Source organism: Gallus gallus, chromosome 1, assembly GCF_016699485.2.
Source record: "Gallus gallus isolate bGalGal1 chromosome 1, bGalGal1.mat.broiler.GRCg7b, whole genome shotgun sequence".
Classification (NCBI taxonomy): domain Eukaryota; kingdom Metazoa; phylum Chordata; class Aves; order Galliformes; family Phasianidae; genus Gallus; species Gallus gallus.
The window spans coordinates 182483018-182495028 of NC_052532.1; positions in this window are offsets into that span (position 1 = coordinate 182483018).

Genomic DNA, 12011 nt, shown 5'->3' on the forward strand with positions numbered 1-12011 from the left:
TAATGCAGTGTTCAAAGTGTTCCAATACCCCAAACATCCTGTGAGGCTTGAGGGCAGTGACTCGTGTGGGTGGCTGTGAACTTGGGCAGCTTTTAATGCTGTTTGCAAAAGGCACATGAAGACACGTATCAACTACAGCTGCATTAAGAGCTGCTTTCCCCTGACACCAGATAAGATAGCTTATGAAATTAGATGAAAGTGCATTCATCCCCCCTCTGATATACCCTATACTTTACCATCACAGTTCTACCTAGGTCTGTGGCCACCTCTGTCTCTCACGACCTGTCTCCTTTGGGTATCAGTTGGGTTGCACTGCAGCCTAGAGAGCCCTTTGTGCTGCTCCAAGAATGCATGCCCTGTCTCCATGCTGGGGAGTTGTCAGTCTGCTGGGATAAGAGGAAATGGGAGGCACCCAGCAGTCTGTGTAGGGACAGGGAAAGCTGAGGCAGCCCTCCTGAAAAGCGTCCTATCACAGGTTAGAGCTTGGAGTGGTGGCAAGCATCCTTTGGGTTACTCATCTGCAGCTCTGCAGACAACACAGCTGTCCTGGATCCAGTGCAGGCGTGGACTACACATCTTCTGCAAATTCCACTTTTCGTATTATGTTTACTGCTTGCTTATCACATGCAGCTGGCTTAAAATAGAAGCATTTAAGAAACTGCTGCCATCTTAGGCCCTCTCAGCTTTGAACGAAGAAGAAAAAATTCTTCAGAAATTGAAAGGCAACAACCCCTAGTTATTGCCAGCCTTCGCTGCGTGCTCACTGCTGAAGGCAGACACTCAGGGCCACATCTGGCAGCAGTTGCTCAGCTGCTGGAAGACATCTGAGTGCCTAAATCCAAATACTGCAGCCAAAGACAACTAGAGCCATGGGTCTAAAAGCAAGAAAGAGCCTAACTACTTGTTGTTGTACTACTTTGCTTGTTACCAGCTTAATATTTCCAGCTCTTCTCTTGGAGGCCTGAATTCCACTCAAGACCCTTTCTGTTTTGCCTGATGACTGCTTCTATGTTTGATATCGAGCTGATCTGGGAGAATCCACCTCCTGTCTGCCTGCCACTCTCCCATACTGGGTGAGACAACCACATCCAGCCCAAGGATCTGCAGGAAGACTGGCAAATCAATCATGGCACCACTCACAGGAGCACAACCTTCAGGCTGAATATTAAGAAAAAAAATTCTTCTCAGAGAGCGTTGAGGCAGTGGCACAGACTGCACAGGGAGGTGGTGGAGTCACCATCCCTGGAGGTGTTCAAGAAACAGGGAGCTGTGGCACTGAGGGACATGGAATCGTGGGTGTGGTGGTGGCAGGCTGATGGTTGGACTGGATGATCTTAGAGGTCTTTTCCATCTTTCGTGATTCTATGATTCTGTGAACCTCTTGCACTTGGGCACTGCTGCAACTCATGGGACTGGAGATCTGAATACATGGTGACACAAAATACTCAAAATCAGGAAGGATGTGGAGCAAGTTTCTTTGATCACATGCAGTATGCCCAATCATGATGACCTCTACTGTCTTTTCTTTTCTAAAATAAAATTGAGCCTTTCCTCCTTGAGCTATGAGTAAACCCAGGCAGTGGGAACCCTGGAACACAGAATCTTAAGCTCTGAACTACCCAGAGGTTCATTCACACTAAACGGCTTCAGATCAGGTGGCTCTCGCTTTTCATGCTGGCATTTTGGATCCCTGTGAGATCGGCTGAGTCCTAAATGTTGCAAAAAGGCAAGGTGGGCTCCTGGAGGAGCCGAGCTTCCACTCCACCTGGGAACCTCCTTAATGTGCAGCTTTGCAATGTTCAGTGTGCAAGCACATAAATAATCTTTTACATCTGGTTCTCAGCATCTGGGAAATCTATTACCAAGCTTGTTTAGAAAGCGTATTTGATCAAGGTTCTGGCTGGAGCACTGTGTCTGCATTTCATCCCTCCTCATCCTGTGCTGCCCATCTGTTTGTGTACCAGCTTTCTGTGTAAACAAACCTGCCTGATTCATTCAGCAGTTTCACAACCCGGCATCTGTGACCTTGCAATTCCCAGGCCTCCCCTGGAACACGGCTGATTAAAGGAGAGCCTGTACTACCCCACAGCTGTCTCAGTACTTCACAGCAATGGGAAAAGGAACAGAAAAAGAGGACCACAAATTTGTTTGAATACAATGAAGATATTGTTCCAGCTTGCCCAGCTGTGGCAATGACATTAAGGAAACCAAAGAGTTTGTTCTTTGATTTTCATACCAGCACAAAAGCTTTAAAAAGCACAGATGCAGCGTATTGCTCTGGTCTCCCTTATCCCTGTTGCCACGTGGCTGGCTCAGCCTGGCTTGCATGCTGCAGGATTTTTTTGGAGATGTACAAAGTGATTTATTTCCCTGCTGAACTCCAATGGAAAATACAGTCCAGAGAGCAGAACTCAGTTGGCTCTGCAGCACCCTCTGTCCCTCTGCCCTCCCTTTGGAGATCTGCTGTGTCACCTGCTTCCCTCCGACCCTCTCTGGGCTCAGATCCTCCCCAGGAGGCACCAAGAAGCGATTAACCATTCTCCTAAGCCTGCAGAGCTGCTTCTCATAAGCACTATCCAGCACTGGGTTAACAGAAAATAGGCATGGAAAGGGAACAAGAGGAGATGTGGCAGATGGCTTCCCATTCAACACAGGTTCCTACCTCAGCACATCCCTCCTGCACACCGTACTGCTGACCAGACTGCCCAACGCTCCACAGCCAGGGAGTGAGGAAAACAGGAATGTAAAGATGTAATGAGAGCTTTGAGTCATATGAAGTATAAGGAAGTTCTTTAAAAGGAGCCTACAGGAAAGATGGGGAGACAATCAAGGAACGTAGCGACAGGACAAAGGGCAATGGTTTTAAACTGGGAAAAAAAAAAATAGGTTCAGATCAAATATTAGGAAGTGGTTTTTCACAAGGGTGGTGAGGCACTGGCACAGGCTGCCCAGGGAAGCTACGGGTGCCCCATCCCTGGAGGTGTTCAAGGCCGGCTTGGATGGGGCTTTGGACAACCATGGCATGGAGCTGAAACTAGACGGTCTTTAAGATCCCTTCCAACACAAACCATTCCACAATTCCAAATAAAACATTGATTTTCCTACAGTCCCAGTAGTTCAGTGTCAGGCCCTTCACAAAGCCACCTGCAAACTCCGGAGCAGGACTCAACAGCTGTGTGAAGGCAAACACCTCTTCACTGAAGTGCATTCTGTCATCTCAGTTTGTGGGAGAGAGATTTTCACTAACACAAAACCCAGGCAACCAAACTGATTAGCAGATTGTAAATTATTTTAACAGCAAATTACATAAATAAGCCTGCTCTTGAAATGCAATAGGCTATTTTCAAAACAAATGTTCCTCGTTTAACATCTGCAGTAGGTGGAACAGTTCACATCCCTGTGAGGAAAATGTTCTGCTGTTGGGTAACATCGATGTTCATTAGCGTCGCTGTGACTGCGCTGCCAGGTTAGCTGGCAGCTGGATAACTGCACATCCCTAGCTCTCAGCACCATTACAAAGGCGCCAGCTATTTAGGTAACTTCAAGTGCTCCCTAGTCACACCTACAGCTAATCTTGGTCTGAAGCATTACAGATGCAAAACTCACTGTGCTAAGTACATTGCACCACCCCAGAATTGCACCTAGATGTTGGGTTTCTTTCAGGTTTGCTGCAAATTAACTAAATATTTAGGGAAGGTCCAAGACTGAGTTGTGCAAGACATCAGATCAGGTTTATAGAATCATAGAATCACCAAGGTTAGAAAAGACCCACAGGATCACCCAGTCCAACCATCCACCCATCACCAATAGTTCTCACTAAAACATGTCCCTCAATAGAACATCCAAATGTTCCTTGAACACCTCCAGGCTCAGTGACTCCACCACCTCCCTGGGATATATAACGCTGTATGTTGGATTTACAGCTGGAAAACAACTAAATCCATCCTACAACTGATGGGGCACAACTGTGTTGTCCACAAACCTATTCAGACGTAAGCAGGAGCTGAGCAAACCAATCTGTGAGTGGCTCCCACCCCTTGGCTCACGAGCAACAGGCTCCCGTAGATGTGCAGTTCCCATAAATGTGCCATTTGTATCTATTAGCAGCTTAAAAATAAAATCACTAACAATAGGCAGTGAGGGAAATGAAGTATCTGTTGGTGCTTCTGATTTTGGGAGCAGAATACAATTTTAGTAAAGGTCTCTTGAAGATGGAGCTCTTCTAAGCTAAGATGTCCATGAACTTCTGTAACTGACTTTTTATTTTCCCTTCTTCTAATTTAAATAATGGTTCATGATCAGAAATAGCTTTACAGAAACTCTCCACTGAAAGACAGCATCAAAAATACTATCACACCTGTTTGCAAATAGAGTCATAGACTCACAGAATCGTAGAATTGTAGAATCATGAAGGTTGGAAAAGACCACCCCACCATGCCCATCACCACTGTGCCCACTAACCATGTCCCACACTGCCACGAGCCTCCTTTCCGTAATACTTTTTAGAACAAAACACAAATATTCTAAACTGAGTTGATAAGCCATTGCAGTGATGACTATTAACAGAATGAGGAGAAAAGTAAGAGCAAAAGAGAAGGGACCCTATATGTATATTTAACAGAAAGCTGAAATTAAGAGAGTTGAGAGAAGAATAGAGTGCTCTTCCAGATGGCAGAACTGCAGAGGAGGAAGAGCACGATGGCAGGAAGCAACAAAAGGAAGGTCACGGTAGACGAAGTAGGATGAGAACAGACACTTGGAGGCACACTTCAACTCTTCAGGTTATGTAAAATTATCTTCACCATTTACGTACTTCCCTCTTTTCTCTCTGGGTGATGCATATTACAGATAGAGCTGGTAGTGCTGCTGGTAATTACCATCTCTTGACAGTTCCTGTTACAAGATCTTGCTTTTGGCTGCTCACGGGTTAGTTCAGTGTTACTCATCCAGGCTGAAAAGTCTTCTGCCAAGGGCTGGCCTCGGGCTGATTCTTTCCCCCTCCATTTTCTTTTAGGAGGAGGGAAGGGGAGGGCAGTTTCAGTAAAAATGGTTCTGTGGTTTTCAGAGCAAGATTAGGCAACCCTTCGTTTGAGCAAGAGCTTGAAAACTGGCAAAAGTCGGGGAGGTCACCCTGATGCCAGAAGACGTAGCCAAGTTATAAATGTGTTTTTAAAAAGCCTCAGCTCACGTATTTCAGCAAGGACTTGTCAGATTGGCAGAGAGGCTTGAGGAGGGCTGTGCCAGCGCAGAGCATGTTCACCCTGTGCTAACATCCAGCCCTGGCAGGGCTGTCCTCAGCAGCCACTAGCCTGGAGCTGCGTCCCCCCAGACATGGGGCTGCTTCTGTGCCGGGGGATGGAGGCTAAAGGGGCTCCTGGGGCTGGGAGCGGGGAAGCAGGTCTAGATTACCAAGGTACAGAAGTGCTTGATTATAATCTAATCTAGTGAGAACAAAACTGTCATGAAATACAAGGGCTGCTCTGAAAGTAGTACTTCCTATGTTATTATGTTAGCCCACAACATCAATGGCAGATGGTGGTGGTATAGCAGTAGAGATTGAACCTTTCCACCAGTATTCTGTTACATTTTGTTGCTGTGTGACAAATGGCAGCAGAGGGGCAGTCTGACAAATGCCATTTACATGGAAGTGTGTACAAAGCAAAGATGTGGAAATGAATTCCTCCATGTGGAAAAATGGCACCCACTGACATTCATCAATGCTTGCTGAGCAGTTATGGAGACCAAACAGTGGATGTGAGCACAGTGAAAGCTGGACTGCATGGACAACATTTTTCTAGCAATGGCCCTGTCATAGCAGCTGTGAAATAGTGGGTTGCGTCCTCTGGTGCAGATTTTTACAAGCATGGTATGCAGGCTCTCACTCATTGCTGGCACAAATGCAAAGCCAATGGTAGTGACTGTGTTGAAACATAGTGCTTCCCCCGATGGAGCACCACAACTTGGGATCAGGGCCGACTTTCCTGTTGTCTCCCAGTTTGTCCGCTCCCACTGAAGTGGAGATGAGAAGAAGGACATGGTGGGCAGCTTGACTGTCCTTCCTTCATTGCTGCCTGGTGTGGAAAGAAGAGCAGCTGTTGGCAGGCTGGACTGCACAGGGTTGAGGAAGGCCTTAATGTCTCATGTTGCTACTGATTCTGATGAAAAAGAAGGAAGAACCCAGAGAAAAGCAAAAAGCAATGGCACTAAGTGCATCATTTCCCACACATCCTTATGAGCTTTCTCTTCCCCGGCCAAGACAACACCCAGTCTCCTCTACCACCACACTCCTCACCCCAATATTTTCAGTCCAGCTCCTGTACTGTCTGAATTTCCCAGCATGCTTCCAATTACTCCATCCCAGTGACAGCACCCTGGAACCCTCCTAGCTCCTGCATTAAACCTATCATTGATCAGCCTTTACACAGTTCACCTCCATGCTCCAGTTATCCCCACCTTTCCAATAACCCTGCTCACCTTATGAGTTATCTGTCTCACCCCAATGACTTTCCTGCAACCACTCTGTCATTCATGCTGCTGCCCACATCTCCAAGATCTAGGTCCCAGTATTATCCTGACACCCTTCTCCAGATTCTGTTGTGCTCAGGGATGATCTGTATTGTCTTTCAAAACAGCATGGACAGTCTCCAAGGGATCAGTCCGCATGGCCAGCCTGCCCAGTGATGGGTGTCTTACCCACAGGGCTCCTGATTGGACAGTGTCATCAGCACACAACTGTGCAATACCACCTGGGGGCATGAGCTTGGCCTCAAAGTGTGGTGAAGAAGTCAACATGTATCATGGTTAGGCGTAGGAATGCCATGTTGGTAAGCAATACTGAAAAAGGAATAATAAGGGAAAGTTTCAGGATTGCCTTTTCCACAATTTCCTTCCTTGTTCCTAGACAATGTTGTTCCCATCCTAGTGTTACTTAGAACATATGTGCAACATCTTTTGTGAAGGTTGGTGTATTCCTGCTTGATCTTCTTGATCTGAGTGGTTTGAAAATTCTAAAGATGTGAGCACAGATGAGATGGTGTGGAGAAATGCAGGCTGTGCTCGTGCCTGGAAATCTCTCAGCAGTTTTGTCCATCGAAAAATGATGGTGTAGGAATGTAAAGGCTCAAAGAAGGGCAACAAAGTGGAGGAGGATGTGGACCAATTTCAAGCAGAGGATACTTAAGCTACAGTTTTTCATTTTGAAAATGGAGAGGACTAAGAGGAATGCACATAGAAATTAAAAAAAAAAAAGTAAAAATAAATAGTAGTAGGAAGAAAATGAACAGGAAGCAAACACTCACCCTCTCTTCTGACTCAAAAAGCATGACATCAAATGAAATGGGCAGGGACATGAGAGGCAATGGCTATTTGCACAGTGTGCAATTAGACCCAGTGATCTGCAACTCTTCACCACATGAGACAGCCAACACTGACATGTTTGCTATGTGTCAAGAAAGCATCCAAGACTTCTACAGCTTCCTTCTGGAGTATGATTCCTGATAACACTGCTGCACTCTGCACTTCTAACACTGTGCCCATCCTGTGCTGCTGGCGATGAGTACGCACGTCACAGAGCTCTGCTCCAGGAGTGCAGCTGTCCCCTGGGACACTGGGAGGGGTTGCTCAAAAATGCCTTGTATTGAATATGAAATAGAATTCAGAAGCCAAAACCAAGTTTACTAAAATGATAGAGAGAAATAGATCTAAATAAGATTTCCAGTTCTCAAAGTTTTACAGTAGTGTGAAACTCTAATAATGATTTTCATTGTGCAGTGACACAAGGAAATCTGAAATACTATTATCTTTCAAAAATTAATCTTTGCTCCATGTCTTTGACACAGTATGATTTGTTGCTCGTTCAGTTTTCAGTATGCTTCTGCAAGGAGAATGATTTGTAGCCACATTTATTTGAAGACTGCATTACAGTCACTGAGCATAAATACCGCAAAAGAGGAGGCAGTGCAGGATTGCCTGGCAACTTTCAATCTCTCAATCCCATGACTGATAACTTGGCAATCTTAACATGGCTCTTTGTGTAGGGCAATTTCTAAACCAAATAGTATAATATAAACCAAACAAACCAAACCTGAGATAAGGCTTTCATTGCCTACATGTTATTTTTTAATTCCATTCAAGTCCTCAGTGCTGTCAAAGTGCCAAAGTCTCAGTCAATATGACTTTCCATACTGAATAATCTTCTTTGCTTAGTTTAAAATGGAGCTGTCGCATCCCTGCTGGCAACAGGCCGGATGGTTTCCTTGAAGATATCAAAAACTATTAAAACTTCTTGAGGACCTGAAAATTTCTGCTGGGAGATAATACTGTTGAGGTGCCATGAGTCATTGCCATTTGGATAGAGTGAATCCTCAGCAAGTTTGATGATGATACAAAGCTGGGAGGAGTGGCTGACACATCAGAAAGTTGAGCTACTATTCAGCGAGACTCAGACAGGCTTGCTGAGTTGAGTGGAGAGGAACCTGATGAGGATGAGGTTCAACAAGAGCAAATGTGGAGTCCTGCAACTGGGGAGGAATAACTACAGGCATCAGTGCAGGTTAGAAGAAGACCTGCTGGAGAGGAGCTCTGCAGAGAAGCACCTGGATGTCCTGGTGGACAACAGGTTGGCCATGAACCGACAGTGTGCCCTTGGGGGCAAGAAGGCCAAGGGCATCCTGAGGTGCATTAAAAAGAGCAGGTCAAGGGAGGTGATCCTCCCCTTCTACTCTGCTCTGGCGAGGCGACATCTGGAGTACTGTGTCCAGTGCTGGACTCCTCAGTTTAAGAAAGACAGCGATCTCCTAGAAAGAGTCCAGCAGAGGGCCACAAAGATGATAAGGAGCCTCGAACATCTCTCTTATGAAGAAAGGCTGGGAGACTTGGGTCTGTTCACTATAGAGAAGAGAAGGCTGAGAGGAAATCTTATCAATGCGTATAAATATCCACAGGCAGGAACCAAAGAGGATGGGGCCAGGCTCTTTTTGGTGGTGTCCAGTCACAGGACAAGGGGCAGCGGGCACAAACTGGAGCACAGAAAGATCTATCTGAACATGAGAAAGAAATTTGAGGGTGACGGCACTGGGTCAAGCTGCCCAGAGATGTTGTGGAGTCCTTCTCTGGAGATATTCAAAATCTGCCTGGATGCTTTCCTGTGTAACCTACTTTAGGGAACCTGCTTTAGCAGGAGCTTGGACTAGGTGATCTCCAGAGGTCTCTTCCGTACAATTCTGTGTTTCTGTGATCTGGCATCAGACTTGCTGTAGGGTAGGACCCCTTTGGCTGTGGTGCCTGAGCTGGTGAGGTGGTGCCAGGTCAGAGCTGTGACAACCACACCGTGGTCAAAAGCCTGCAGGTGCGCACACAAGAACATCGTCTATAAGCCAGAGCTCAGCACTCATCTCCAGCAGCACCAACCATGGCAGCTTTCCATGATGTCTCAGACCCAACTGATTAAATTGGAGGGATATTACTCCTCAGTGTGTATCATCTGCTTTGTGAGGTGCTTTGGTGCTTCCAAAGGCTCTTCCTTCCCTTTGTATACAGACAGACAGGGGTTTGCCTGGGAGTTAAGAGGACAGCAGATCTCCTGAATGTCTCCAGCACTTAATCCTTGTTTCTCAAGCACAGGTGAGTGACCAGAGGGCAGAAGGAAACTGAACCCGCTCTGGGGACAAACAGCAGTTGGAGATGCAGCTGAAGCTGCCAGGGAGATTTCTTCCTAACTTACTACTGCAGAACAAAATACATTTACAAATGAATTGTTTAGTCTATCATTCAAAAAAAAAAAAAAAAAAATCCATTGATGTAGAAGGTTGATACGTATCTCAATGTCACTAAAAATGACACATTTTTATTAACACTGATGGGATTTTGGGGATGAATTACCTATATATATTCTTCTGTTTGAAGCTTTGGCCTTTAGATGCTTAACCCTGGGCGTTCATGAGGCAATCACTTAAAATGGACACTCCCAGCTGACTTACGGCTACATGTTTTTTTCTAGGAGGAAAACAACTGAGAAAGGACGTGCTTCAGTTTAAGATACAGTCAGTTCCAGAGTTGAGCCCTGCTGCACATAAGAGAATCTTGGTTGAAGAATGAAATTTTAAAACAAAGCTGAGAAATGTATGCTGCCCCTTATATATAATTTCCCCTTGGTAAAAATAACACTCAGGCACACATTCAAGTAAATGTAATCGTTGATGAGAATCTCTTCTGGCTTTCAAAACATCAGCAAGAGGATACTCAGTCTGTGCATTCTGGGTCTGCGCTGATGTATGGCCTTCTCAAAATTAATTTGTGTGGTTGCTGCCAATATCTGAACATCACCAAGGTTTTGAATTGCTGTCAGAGTCATCTTATTCAGCTGGAGGCCCACGATTTGCTGGATGCATCAGCTATCCTGCTGCTATGTTTGGTACATTTCCTTTTTCTTCTGTATGTAGGCAGCTGATATAAACTCCATCTGCTTCAAAATTAGACATGGTGGTGTTATTGTTTTTTTTCCTGGGAGACAATTTTTATCCATCTCATTACTGTCCACACAGGTGGGATGAGGACTCTGCTTGGTGGATGGAGGGGAAGACTTGTTTAGATAGAACTATCTGCATCCACGTCAAACCCTTTGCTTGGCAAAAAGCACCAGAATTAGGCCGGAAGAAAACAAATAAGGGAACTGCCAAAAAGTTCATGAAACAAAACAAAACATTCCCCCAACTCCAGTCTGTAGGCTGCTCCATTTATTCTGAATGAGAAGAAAAGATGAAGTCCTGTTTTTTTTCTGCTGTGCAGTGAATGACAGATAATCCCATCCGGTTACACAGCAGATTTCCACTCCCTGCATCAATGCTGACACTCTTCCTGCCTCTCCCCCAGGTACCCATAAATGTAAATGCCATGAACTGACCAAGTCAGCTCGCAGCACCTGCTTGCATAGCCCCGTTCTGCCCTTGGTCTCATTTCAGAAGTGCTGATGTTGCAGACCCGTCCCACCAGTAGGCCTTCACCAGAGTGTTCTCCAGACCACCCAGGTTCAGCCTCCTGGTGCTCAGCTCCAAGCTGTGTGGGTTTCTGAAACAATGCAGTGCCCTTCAGCAGGAATAGCACTTCCAGAGAAGCCCTTCTTGGGGGTACTTCTGTCTCTGGGGCTCAGGGGTGATTCCCATCAGCACATGGGGTTCCAAACCTGCAGAGGATCGTCCATCCACATGGGATCCTGGCACATGTCTGGCATGGATGCTGGGGATGAGCTGCTGGTGGGGCAGGAGATCATAGGATCACAGAATGGCTTGGGTTGGAAAGTACCTCAGTGAACACCTAGTTCCAGCTCCCCTGCCATGGATAGGGTTCCCAGCCACTAAATCAAATCAGCTACTAGATCAGGCTGCCCAGGGCCCCTTCCAACCTGGCCTCGAGATCCTCCAGGGATGGGGCACCCACAGCTTCTCTGAGCAGCCTGTGCCACTGCCTCACCACCCTCTCCATGAAAAACTTCCCCCTGACATCCTCAATCTCCTCTCTTCTATTTTAAAGCCATTCCTCCTTTGTCCTATCACTATTTGACCACGTAAAAAGTTATTTTCCTTCTTGTTTATAAGCTCCCCTTAGTTATTGGAAGGCCACAATGAGGTTTCCCCAGAGACTTCTCCAAGCTGAACAAGCCCAGCTCTGTCAGCCTGTCTTTGTAGGAGGAGTGCTCCATCACTTTGAGGTCCTAACTTCTGTCCCACGTGGGTCTCTGCTGCGGGGAGGGCCATGCTGGCAGGCTGCAGCATGCCCCACATGCTGGCAGCAGGACGGAGGGCTCAGAGCAGGCTGGCACTGCAGCATTTACATTACTTTCCAGTTCCTTCCAGATCTTTTAATCCAGAGATGGAATTTGTAATGCGATGTGAAGGTAAAAAATGTGGGAATGTTCATCATGCAAAACCAAATCCAGTTTGTTGGAGGTCGTGCACTTGGCTCTGTGGTTTGCTTGAGGCTGGAAGCAGTGCTTAGAAGGCCCCACCGTGGCTCTT